At 43.1% G+C, this 13,517-nt stretch overlaps 1 protein-coding gene across 15 annotated transcripts in view; it reads left to right on the forward strand.

Annotated features, from left to right (window-relative positions):
• LOC128880862 (tyrosine-protein phosphatase Lar) overlaps positions 1 to 13,517 on the forward strand; it is a 589,166-nt gene that overhangs the window by 398,022 nt on the left and 177,627 nt on the right. The window lies entirely within an intron of this gene.

Consider the following 13,517-nt stretch of genomic DNA (forward strand, 5'->3'; position numbering starts at 1 on the left):
TGTGTGTGTGTGTGTGTGTGTGTGTGTGTGTGTGTGTGTGTGTGTGTTATATATTAGAATGTGACCTGAAAGTTACAAGAGTCCATAGAGGGTTAACGCATTTAATTTCCAAGAATTATGTTCCAACCCTGATCGGAACCAAGAAAAAGCTGTTCCAACAACGTCACAGACAAATTTCCAAAAGCATATCACAAGGGCGTCCTACATTTCTCATAAAAATGTATTCTCACGAAAATACTCCCTCCGATACACATATAGACTACTAGCATCGTTAAAAAAAATCCCTCCCAAGCATCGACGCTTATTACACCCTGAAAGGTTTCTTTTAAATATTCGTCCTTCGTATCCGTAAAAGAAGCTGGGCGTTCGTGTGCTCGTCGCACGGGTGTGGCCGGAACGCAAACTACTCGATGGTATGTAAAAATAAACGCCGGTCCCCGGTGGATTTAATTTCCCAGGTATCGCGAGAGCGCGACGGCTAAAAAGATCGCGAGCGCCGCGTATAGCCGTACAAAAGTTTCGCGTTCTTCTCTGTTTCGTGAAAGCTCTTTAAATGGGTCTGAAAGTACTATTAACGTTAAAAGCCAGTTACGAGCGGGAGTGCCGGGAGCGTTCGACCGGACTTACCCGGCTCGACTGAAAACGAGATACGAAAGTGCTCCTCGGATGCGTCTCTGGCCGCCGACGCCGCGCGGATACGCGCGTACCCGCGGCTCCAATGCCGTTCCGCTTTTTTCCGAATTAAAATTTCAAAGGCCGCGCGTAGCCGAGCCACCGGGAGGAACCCGCCCCACCGACATTTTCCTTTCGTTGAAAATTTATGTTGCCGCTCGTCGACGACGTTCAACGGCCCCGCGTTGGATCCTCGCCCACGAAAAGCCATTGAAACGTCGTCGTTTCGTAGTCGGCGGGCCGAATTTACAGGCGAGAAACCGTCGAGATATCGGGGCCGCCGGGCGCAAGATGTAGGGGGTAGGGGGGGGGGGTGTGTTCAGGCTACTTATTTAGAATATTGCCGGCATACATTTGCATAAATTTAGCGCAGGCCCTGCGGGCGTTCTCGCGTCGCGTCGCGCCCCTCGTTATAGACCCGTGGAGACCCTCTTAAGGGCGAGAGATAGACTTTGGACCCCGCCTATGACCCTGCGCGAGCTTGAGTCGCTTTGCGTGCAATTTATCGTGACTTCTACCCGCTGCACCCCAAGGTACGCGTTGTTTTCTCGGGACAGGTGTTTCTGTGGTCAACGGGTTATCTTGGATAATACTGTATAAATTATCTCGTAAGTAACGTCATCTCTTACGTTGCTGTAAACAGAAACATCGTTCTTTAGACCACACATTACAAGGATAATAATAAAAAAAAAATATATACAGTCAGTCCCATAAATATTTATACTCTCTATGTCTATTGAAGAAAGTTGTTTAAATTAAATGTATATAAATGTATAAGCTTATTCATATACATATTTATAATGAAAAATTCATTTGGTAATATCAAAACTATTTATTTTAGTCAAACTCCTCCGATAGTCATAGAGGGTACGAATACTTATGGGATTGACTGTATATATGGAATTTTTTATCACATCCATCGTTCGTTTTGGACTTTGCAGTAATTGATTACCACCTAATTTGATCACTGCAACATTCTTCAACCAGAACAAATTCGACAATATTGAACACGTAAAGTCGATACTTGGTGAGTCTTTTAAATTAAAACCTTGTACACTTCGAACTTATGGGAATGACCTAATAATTGACCTCTCGAAATTAATTGCGGTGGGAGGAGCGTCGCATTACTCGAACGCTTACATACACTGCGGAATGGCAAAATATTTGTATTTCTCCCAAGATATAATTTTCATTCGAAACATCGACTCGTGTTTCACGTTATTTATTTTCCAATAGTTCCCGCAATGAAGGAGCAAGAAATCCTATGGAATTTTTCGCAAAAGTCAAAAAGTTTATACAGGTACTTGGTGTTTTCTTTTACCTCAGCATCTAGCATAATATTATTATCCGCGCCCGAGTATTCTCTCAAGCGCAGCAGTTAAAACGTTAATATTACGGAGAGTGTTTTCTTCCAGACTGCAAAGGTAGTTGGAATAGTTTAACTTCGTCGAGCGTTTACGGATTGCAAATGAGAGAAAGCAAAATAATCCCCAAGTTGATTACCGTTCGGCCATTTTCTTCTCGATAATGAAAGTCTTAATTCTTTGTTCCTCCTTGTTAAGAATTAACCTTTATAGTCCACAGAAATCTCGTTTCGAGAAGTTACGCGATACGTAACCAAACAACATCGATACGAAATAATTTATACAGGGTTCGGTAACTGGTGATACGAGCGAGTAGAGGTTGATTGTCGAATATGTAGAACAACATTTTTTCATATGACGCTATATTTTCGAAAAGAAAATCAGTTTGAAAATTTGTCGAGTACGCGTGTACTTGATTTAGCTTCAGTTCGACGGATATTATTATCTTACTGTTCCGATTAGGAGAGTACTTCCGTGCTTCTTGCAATGTTTCCAAACATTGTCAACATGATGATATCTCTTACATCGATTTTACTCTCTTCTTATGCTTATGATCTACAATGAAATCCTCCGAGCTGAAGCTGATCCAAGTGCACGCGTACTCGACAAATTGCCAAGCTTATTTTTTTTTTTTTTTCTAAAATAAAGCATCACATGAAACAATTGTATTCTACGTTCACGATTCAATTTTTCACGTACAATCCCCCTATAGTCGCTTGTATCACCAGTTACGGGACACCCTGTATAATAGCGTGGCCATATATTAATAGCACTACGCGTACCCTCGTGCTCGAATGGCGAAGGGGGGTCCCGTGTCGGGTCGACCGATGCAAATACGCGAAACGGGTGATATATCGAGTCGGTGTGTCGCGAGGCGCGCACGGGTCGCCAAAGGTGGCGAGCGGGCGCGCGAATAATCGCGAGATCGACGGGTTGCGCGTCTCACGGATTTTCGGGGGGCTGGCGTCGGCACGCATACATATTCAAATTGAATTATCCGCGCTACCAGACGCGTTGATTCGAAATCGTTCGACGACTCGATCCCGCTACGAGGCAGCCAACCAGCCGCGGCACTCGGTTTACCGAAACCGTCGTGCATCCTCGCCATTGTCCCCGAGCCTCCTGGACTTTCCCGACTAATGGAAATTCTCACCGAGAAGTTGGTTAAACGCAGTCGCTTTGCATACGTATCGAAGCTGAGCCGTGCAATTTCGCAGCGCGCGCCTTCCTCCATTCGCCATGCGAACGCATACTAATAAATAAGAACAGAGTTTCTGGAACTCGCGAAAAGATACTTCTGGTTTGCGTTCCTTAGTTAAAATCTATGCATAGATAGAAATCATACACGGTTCCCTCGACGAAAATCGTTAATGTCGTCGCTGCCGGTTGTCGAAAGTTTTCCCTCTGCGATCGCGAAACGAGGATACCTGGAAAATGAAGGAACGGGGGCGTGAGGGTTGACAGGAATAACGAGTTCTCTTTCGCGCAGCGTCGCGTTACGTCGTCGTCGGTGAGGTTGCTTCGTCGGGGAATAGTTTTTCCGCTCTTTGTTCGCGACGCTCGTCGGTTTTGCGTTACTTATCTCGTTAAAGAAACGCGAGGAGCGGATAATCCGCGACCGACAAATCGGGACTGCCCCAGAGAGACGCTGGCCGCGCTTTTCAAACTCGTAACTTTATCGCGGAAGATGAAGCAAGCGGGAGCGAGCGAAGAGGGAACGGGTGGGGGCTTCGGCGTTTGTGGCGGCAGCGAGAGCGGCTCGTCGGGATAGGATAAGTGGAATAGGGCGACGAGGGGCAGACTCCGTGAACGAGGATGACAGTGGAGACGAAGTTGCGACGTAATGGCCGCTTTAATTCCAAAGGAGAATAAATTGCAATTTTTTCCAACAGCGACAAGTCGCGGTCGTTCGCGTTAAAAATCCCGGAATTCAATTAAACCGCGACCGCGAGCCGCAATCCCGAATTGACATCTTGAAATTTCATATTCGACCGTGTCGACCCCGACGGATTGTCGCGGCCAAGTTTTCAGCCGAATTAGAATTTCGAAAATACCACGTCGCACGGAGAACTCGACGATATAACCGGGCGAGTGTTTTCGCCTATCGAGCCTTCCTGCCGCTCGCGACGCAACGATGGAATTGAAATGTGATGCACCGCGCGTGAAATTAGGGAGTGCTTTCATCGTTTCGCTGCTTTCGAATTTGTTTATTAAATACGGGACCTCGGGGTCGCGATTTTTTCAATGTTTTCGCTGATGTAGATACACAAAGGTTGATTAATTGTAGATACTAATTAATCCTTCGAGTTAATCGAATTACAGAATAAACGTGTACGAAGTGGATTTTTATTTTAACCTTCTCGACCCGGCTGTTCTCTATTTAAATTCTATTCGTTTCTTTTTCAAAAATTAAGTGTATTCAATTCGGTTGGCTATAAATCAGCCTGTAGCCAGATAAAAAAAGACAATTTATTCCAGTGCAAATGATGTTCATTTCTTTTTTTTTTAAACATATTCCTGCGAGTTTCAATTGTAATCTGGTCAACAGCAACCAGATACATTCACTGGGACATAAATGTACCATTAGGGTTGAAAGGGTTAAAATATTTTTGCTCTCATTTTACGAGCCTTGTTCGAACAAACTTTCATTTTGCAAACGTGATATCGAAACTCTGTCGGGAGGCTAACAAAAATTTCATCCCATTCTTCGATGTTTTTTTTGCAAAATAAGGTTATCTCTAACCAGGGCATTTCGATATTGACGAGCTATTAAAGGTTGCAGCAGTCGAACTCGCGCGCTCGATTAACCGTACAACTCGCGCGCTCCAGTATTTGAATGAAGTCTACAATGGAAACCGGTATCGCTTCAATGGTGTCATTTATACGTCTAGAATAGTTTTACCGACCCCACCTGTATTAGTTTAAACAAGAGCCGTGCCCCGGAATTTCCAAACTCGTATAATATAATGCTTTGTCGTGAATGCACATGGCCTTTCAATGACAATCTCGCACAGGGCGATTTTACATACAAAGATAAATAAAGAAATGATTTTACGGAACTCTTTTATGCCAATGAAATTGATTTTGAAAACGTATTGGAAATTTCTGTTATTAAATACGACTCTCTGGTCATGTCTGACCATTGCTCGATATTTCTATTTGGAATATAAACCGTGTCGGTCCTTCGCAGAATTGTCGCATTTGTTGACGGAATAATGATTCGATACGATGAAAGAAGAATGCAGCAATAGAATGATCGAACTTTGCTATAATTTTAGGTGGTATTCCGATTCGTTCAAAATTCCCGACACCGAGCGCACCGAGCAATCTACATTTTTTTATTTAGACGTGAAATAGCCCCATTGTGTCATCGTTGACACAATTTGGCGCATCAATAATAGTGACGCATCAAACTTGTTCGTAAATACACATAAGCAGTCGGCTTGGACTACATGAAAATATTATTCGACGCGTCGAATGTATATATCTTCGTACGACGTGAAAGACGGTCGCCGTCAACTTGTATTTCAAAAGCAAAATGGCACGGGGTCAGCCTATTTCGAGCACTCGATTCCCGTCGACCTCCAAATCAAGGTATCGACGCTTCGTCATATTTATACCTCCCCGTTCCTCGTGCATTTTTCACGAGATAAATCGGTTATTTATACGGCACCGGGTCGATCGTTTCGGCTCTCATAAGTCGGTTATTTCTCCGCCCGCGAATCTTAGCGAGTCGTTCGTGGCGGCGCGATCGCTGGGAAAATTATGATCGCGTCGCGTGAAACGGATTAGCGCCTGTGGAGAAAGAGAGCGAAACGCAACGACGTAGCAAGCTATAATACTTAAACGCCAATAACGATCTCACGGTATATAAATTCAATTTCACGGTTCGCAAGCGGACGGCGGAAAATTTTCATTATTTAATCCGGCCGGCCGGATTCTATCCACCATTGTTGGCGCATTCGGCTCGTACGAACGAGTAGCGATGGGATCAAGCACCTTACAAGTAAGGTTAGGCAACATTTATTTAGAATGGCTTCGTATCATAGCAAATCTATTGGGTTTGTCTGGAAAGTTCGTGCCTTTTAAGGCATTTTTTATGAAAAATGTAAGGGCAACAAATTTGAATTTTTATATTGAATTTCGTGGTTATCATTTTGTTCCACAACTTTTCCGTTGTTTTTTTCACACAACTTGAAGACTCTGTCTTTCCATCTGCCATCTGCGTTCATTAAGCGTTTCAATCATACAGCAATAGTTACGACACTGGTGCTCTCTTTTTATTCTCTAATTACAATTGGTTTTATTTTATTCTTACATTTTTCTTGTTCGGTCTAAACATAAACATCGTTGCTCTATAGTTTTGATACCGTTTACAGTATCTCTTACATTCATTTGTATATTTTGTTGGGGCCCGCTGACTCCCCCTGTAGCTCGGGTACCTCGGGATCGCTAAACCCGTACTGTAGCTACATTCAAACGTAGCTACAGCCCCTGAGGGCAGATTCTGTCATTCCAGAATTTTTCAGATTTTTCAACGAGAAACTTTCCAAAGTAATTTTGTATGTCTACCAAAGAGTTAAAGTTTTAACTATTAAGGGAATTTCGTGAATACCGAAATAAGTGAAAGTCTGAGGTACAATGTTTTCTTCTATACTTGAGGATCTATCCGGGGATTTTTGATCGTTTTAAACCTCCTTCGTCCACTATAACATTATCTTGTTTGCTACTTCTTTGGCATTTTTGCCATTTCGATAAAAGAGAAGCATCAAATATTTATAATGCGCTTAGTTCCCTTTCATATTCAAGGAAACATTAAACTAACGAAAATTAATGTATCCCAACAAAACTTTTTTCTAAAGATGCCTCAAGTATCACCTTTCAAGAGATGGATACACGTTATTTATTTTCAATCATTCTGATGTGTTCAGACCTGCTCCAATATCATCTACCGAAAATAAACGCCGTAGATCGTCCACGGAATAATTGACGGAAAGAAGCGGTCGCACTTCTTGCAAACTTGTTGAATTATTGAACCGACGTTGGTGTTAAAATATCGGTAAATAATTCAAAATTTCGATCCCTCTCTTTCCTTTTTCACTTCGATTCTGCATTAAGAATAAATGACACAATTTCACCTCTGCTTATGATTTCATAATCTAGATTATTTTTATTTATGCGCAGCCACTCTCGAGCATTCGTACAGACGGTATATTTACTGTCAGATGTATTATTGCACGATTCTTCATTAACCCCTTAATCTAAAACTACGTGTAAGACTCGTAGTCTTGTATTCGGGCCAAATGTAAACATTACGGGCATGGTCCGTGGTACGACACACCATTGACGATTATTAATTTTTTGTATAAATGCTAATTATGTGAATAGTTAATTTATTCAGGAACTGGAGATAAATGTTATTGATTTATGTTATATTTTATTGATTGATAATAAACGTTTTGTGGTATATCTACCAGAATTATTACATCAGGTTGTAATTACTTATCAAATATTTCACAAAATTAAACCAGTTGTACCTAACACATGTACATACTTACATTACGTAAGTCGTGTCCGATTGGTACAACTTGGGTCCGATTTGCCGAATCGTGGAATGGCTCGAAAGCTAGGCGATCTTGTTTACGTTTTGAGTCCAAACTGTTGGAACGTAAATCGTAGGTTAAGGGGTTAAGCTTGCAACATCGAGTTACTTATGCAGAAGCTTGTTTTAAAGTCACGGAAGGTGAGCATCAGGTCGATACTGACCTCACGAGTAGGAGTAACATAATTCCTCGACGGTAATCGAAACTCCGACACGTTTCTCATCCCCGAATAACAAACAAAGCTACAACTTTTTCATATTCCCACGTTATTCCTGACGATTTATTACGCGAGCACCAAACGCGTTTCAGTCTTTCTGCCAAACTTGATCCCATCGCTGCAGAGGGGCAGAAAACGCGACGTGGAAGCTTTTTGAAAAGCGAAACGACGCCGTGGAACGGAAGTACGGGTGTTGCTCGTCGGTTGATACGCGATCGGAGCGGACAGGGGTTGGAAAACCCGTTTAAATTAATATTTACCCTGCTCCCCGACCGACGGATCTCGACCGCGCGAAAAGCACGACCTGGTCGGCGCCGGGCGTCGATTTTCGTTACGCGAAAATGCGAATAAGGTCTGCGCAATTATTTACGATAAACCTGCGCCCCCGTAATGTACACTCCACGCGGATGCAACCGTTCCATTCCCGTCGCGCCTCCGCGACCGCTACTATTGCCAGCTTCCATTCCCGCCCACCCTCTCGTCTCGTTCCTTCTCCCGTGCTGGCGAACGTCATCGTTCGTCGATGGGAATCCATCCCGCGTACATAAACTGCCGTGTTTACAATCGATGCCACAGCAAAATGGCATTGACGCTGCGGCTCTGTCTCCCCCTTTCCGTCCACCCCCCGTTGCGTTCAGTTTGCGCCTACAGCCACGGCTTTGACCTGCGCCTGCATCCACTTGGAACGTCCAGTGGAATTAACCGACATACAGTCACGTTCGCCGTTGTCAGAAAAGAAAATGTCGAAAAATAGGCATTTTTGGAGTTGATTGAGGGAGAACAATTTCGAATATGGTCTATGCCCTTTGGAATCAGTCCGTTTTGGTCCTTGTACTCTGCATGCCAATGTTTTGTCTTCGCTTGGAGTAGACCTACTACTCGCACGCGAGACGAATAAATCCGACGACGAGAGTAAATTCTATGGTCTACTAAAAGTACAACAGAATTTATGTGCATCGTCATGTTCATTCTTCTCGTTCAGGAGCAGTACATCCAACTTTACTTCCGTGTATACATTCGACTATATTTCCGTGTCAATGTTTTGCCTTCTCTTGGAGTAGACCTACTGCTCGCACGCGAGAAGAATAAATCCCAACGACAAGGGTAAATTCCATCGTCCACTAATAATACAACAAAATTTACGTGCATCGTCGTGTTCATTCTCCTCGTTCAGGAGCAGTACATCCCCTTCCAAATTGGAGAATCACCCTGTACATATTCGCGGCCACCAGGCCTCTCGATTCTATCGGTGAATGCCGACCTAAACCTGTTCAGTGGCTCGTGCGACACGATTCAACGAGCCAATACGTCGAAAATTTAAAATTAATTAACAAATGGAGCACGGTTTGGGTCTGCGTCGAAAATCTCTGCGCTATCGCGAACGGTTTCGCGCGGTAGATTAATAGGGCGTTAGTTTTTAGAGGATCGATATAGCGATCGGTTCGACGAGCGGGGTAAGCGCGGTAATTTTATTCGAATCTCATTCGAATCAGCCCGTTATCGGCCACTCTTTTCAATTACGTTGCGTCGGGAGGTAAAGCTTGTAACGGAGAGTCGAGCGCCGCGGCTTAGCTCTGGCGTCTGTCCCGCGAACTTCTACTCCCGGGGCTCGCCAGGCGCGCCCAGTTGCTGCCAAACCGGTATAAACTCTAAGCGTGAGATATGGCCCGTACCATTTTTACGCGACCGGTGCTATCTTTCGTTATTACCAACTTTCGAGGGAAATAACCGTACGATCTTCATCCTGATTTTCCCTTGCGCGACGCGTTCGAACGTGAATAATGAATTCCCAAAGGATGGACAGACGCGTTCCCAAGGTGCGGACTTATTTTTATTTTCGTCCAGTATTGAAATCTTTTACGATCGATGGTACTCTAAATGCAGATTTGCAATCTTGGTGGACTTTGTTGCTCGTTTGTTTACGTGGAGTAACTGTTAATTAACAAACGGAAACACGTGACTATTCTACGCGAAAATGTACGATACAATTTTCCTGTACGAGGCTTTGTTTCCGAGTCGATTGATTTTTAGTATGACTGGATCGCTCGTCTGATCAATACCGGCCCTTTCTACTTAACCTGCGGAGTTTCCGATAAGGTCTCACAAGAGCGCCTATATTTCCTGCACGGATCGTTATATTTTAATCAAAATTGACAGAAGTACCATTCAAAGTATGCACTTTCAAGGCACGTATCGATCATTTCCATCGGACGTTTAGTATCATCAGAAAAAATTCCTATTTACGCCTATTTTTTTCTAACCTGAAAAATGACGCTCACCTTTAAAGAAACATAGCGTTACTATCGGTTTTACGCGGTCAGGTAGTCAGCTTTAAAACGCCTCGCGACGTTCCTCGGTGCTCTCTGGTATTTTCTCAGGGCAGAGGCGACTTCCCGGAAAGTGGATCGCCATTCGTTATCCGCGGGGCGCGGCGGTGTAGTACCTCGCGTTTCGCGATCTAATTTTCCTTGGCGTTTAATCTTTGCGTGCGCTCTCCCTGAACCGGACCGGTTTCATCCGTTTTACTCTCCTAGCTGGGGAAAACGAACAACCGAGGGGAACCGAGACGCGTTGGCACGTGCTCGAAATGTTTTCCAAACACTCCAAGTCATTCGACGTTCGAGGCACTCGTTCCACGCGCGACCTCGAGACATTAACGCAATCAACACTTTCACGAAGTAGTCGTGTTTGTCGCTTTTAATTTTACTATACCGTGTACCTATAGTTTTCGAATGTCGATGGATACATATTGGGTTGAGGATATTATATCGATTCTTCTACAATATAGACAGTTTAACCCTCCATAAGCCCATGTAACTTTCGTGTCACGTGCTAATCGACATTTTACAAAATAATTGCAGTTGTTTCGCAATATGACGCATACGTTTTTATTATGTAATGTCTGTGATAATCAATAACCTCAAATATCAAAGTAAGTGCCTTGCAAATTGTCTGGAGAAAAAAAAAATGTGGTTTAGAGGTAGAATTCGTGTTTGGGACTGTTTATCCGGCAGGTCTTTAATATTTGATCGTAAATTATCATTGACCAGCCCGTGGCGCGGCAGGTGCTTCCGATGCGCTACGTAGTTTCAAAATAAGTGTGCGTCTAGCTACGTAGGGGTAGGTCGGGCTAGAAATTTCAGCGAAACCGCTGGAAGCCTCGACGGGTTCTTTGGCCCGATAAAATAATTTTTTCAGAAGTTTTCGAGGGACTTCGTTACCACTGAGCGCGGAATTTCACTGGTGCGTTGGAGTTGGGCGTTACTTTCGTTAATACATACTCGAATAATCATTCCAATGAGGATTGGAGATGTTGCGGGGTAAAATAAAAATTACCGTGATATCGGCCCGTTGAAAACACGTTGGTAATCAAATGTAAAGTGTCTGGCCTACACGAACGACTCGCGATCGATCGTCGAGTGCCTCGTAACGTTTCCGCGGTTGAATCGAATCCAATCGAATATCGGAATAATCGTGCCAATCGCGAAACAGAAGATTATGGAGGCGGGGGGGAAACGATATCGAAAGGGCACGAGGGCCGACGATGGTGGGAGCGACTGGATGGGCTCGAAAATTCGTGCGGCAACGAACGCGAAACCCGAACGCGCTAATCTATCGGCTGTGCACGAAAACTGCGACGCACGGGGGGGCATGAAGGGGGGAGCGAACGCAATTTAAGGTAAATATTATTCCATCGGCGAACCGTCGATAATTTTTGATCGAATCGCTCGTTCGAGATTATTGCTATCCGGCCGGGTCGCATTGTGGCCGGCCGCGCGATGATTATCATACCGAAATAGTTCGTAACAGGTGCATTAATCGAGCACGCTTGCGGCATGCGAACGATGGATTTTTAAATATTCCAAACACTCCCGGCGCCGATTTCCCGGTATAACAGTTGGTCATCGAGGGGGAAACGGATTTAATGCCCGCGTCGAACCGTTCGGATTCCTTAGCTGGAAATATTTTAACGAATGAATTCCTCCAACAAGATTTATTCGTACCAAAATTTATTTGTCATCTTTCGAAGCTGCGAGGAAGTAGGGAGCTAAAATGCACGAATTTAGAATAAAATATTAAGTCATCCCATAAGTAATGTCTTCTCTTACGTTCCTGTCAAAAGACATCTTTTTTTAGATCATACATAACACGGATAAAAATTGCATTAAGACCTTAGAACTTGGGATTCTGATCACTGGAACATCGTTTAACCAGAAAAAATTCAACAATATGGAACACGTAAAATCAGTACTAAATTAGTCTTTCAAATCAAAACCTCGAACATTACCTAAAAAGATGGAAGAAGGTTTTAGAAACGGGATCGTTCATACGTTTATGATTAAAATAAATGTATAATTTCCTTCGTTACTTATGGTATGAACTAATATAAAACAGAAACGTTCGAATAAAACTTCCTACACCAGTGATTCCCAAACTGTGAGGTCGATATACTGTAAATATATAAAATGTAAATGTAATATGTAAAAATGTAAGAGAAAGAAAACTAAACATTGGTAAAATTTAATAATAAAGAAATTAAGTCTTATGAAGTAGTAACACTTATATTTATTTAGTTTGTGCCATAAAATGTAGTCTCTCTAACATATTTCAGATTAGTCTCGTATTGATTGGCATTAAAGGAGCCGCCGAAAATAATCTGTATACTAAGAGAGCCGCGGGTCTAAAAAGTTTGGGAACCTCTGCCCTACACGAAAGAAATCAGCTCCATAAAAATAACGCGATGACATCCACGGTGCTTTAGCTCGAATTACACGGGACACCCCTTTGATACGGAGTAACAAACAAACGAATCGAAGATTGAAGTTCGAGTGTCTAGTTTCCGTAGCGATAGAATTTGTTTTCGATTCGCGACTCAATGGCGATTTACCTTGTAAAAGAGTGAGACCGCTTTCGTTTGAATCGATGGTCCATGGAAGAGTAGCCATAAACGATCCGTGCGATCGCAAAGTTTCGAGACCAATTTAGTGCTTGGCCAGTAGTCTCGCTCCGAATAGCACACGCCCTTTGATTCGATCCTTCTGTTTCCGAGGGGGCGGTGTTGGTTCACCAGGGCTGGATCACGAGACACCAGGACGATCCGACAAAGGTGGGCAAGCACGTCCATCTTGAAACGAGCGTCCCTTTATTCTTGGCTGAAAGCGTGTCGAGTCGGTTCGAAGCCGAAGCGTATAACTATCGCAATCCAGCCAACAACGGGGGAAACTTTGCGAATTTTTAGTAGGAAAACTATATAATCCGAAAAGTTTAAATTTGAATACATGAATTTATACTGCTCGATGAATAACAGAAATTTGTGTTATAGGTTTTTGGTTTACGAGAAATTTTCTTTATTTTAGAAATCGTAGAGGCGATATACACTGGCTTAGTTACTGGAAAGTTGAATCGATAATTTGTATTTTCATTCTCTTCATTCTACAGCGTGAGGATTGTTTAAAATTCAATAATACTGTAGAAATGATAGCACCTCTACAATCTTTTCTCTTCGATATCTCGAGGGCTAAATAAAAAGGAAATAATCGTGCGTCATTCGACAGATAATATCGTCCAAAATACATGTACAAAATTTCGTTAAATTCGATTGAACGGTTTTTGGATTTATTACCGAGTGGAAAAGTGTAGTTTCAGCAAAATACACGTTTG

Source organism: Hylaeus volcanicus, chromosome 8 (assembly GCF_026283585.1).
Source record: "Hylaeus volcanicus isolate JK05 chromosome 8, UHH_iyHylVolc1.0_haploid, whole genome shotgun sequence".
NCBI classification, from domain to species: domain Eukaryota; kingdom Metazoa; phylum Arthropoda; class Insecta; order Hymenoptera; family Colletidae; genus Hylaeus; species Hylaeus volcanicus.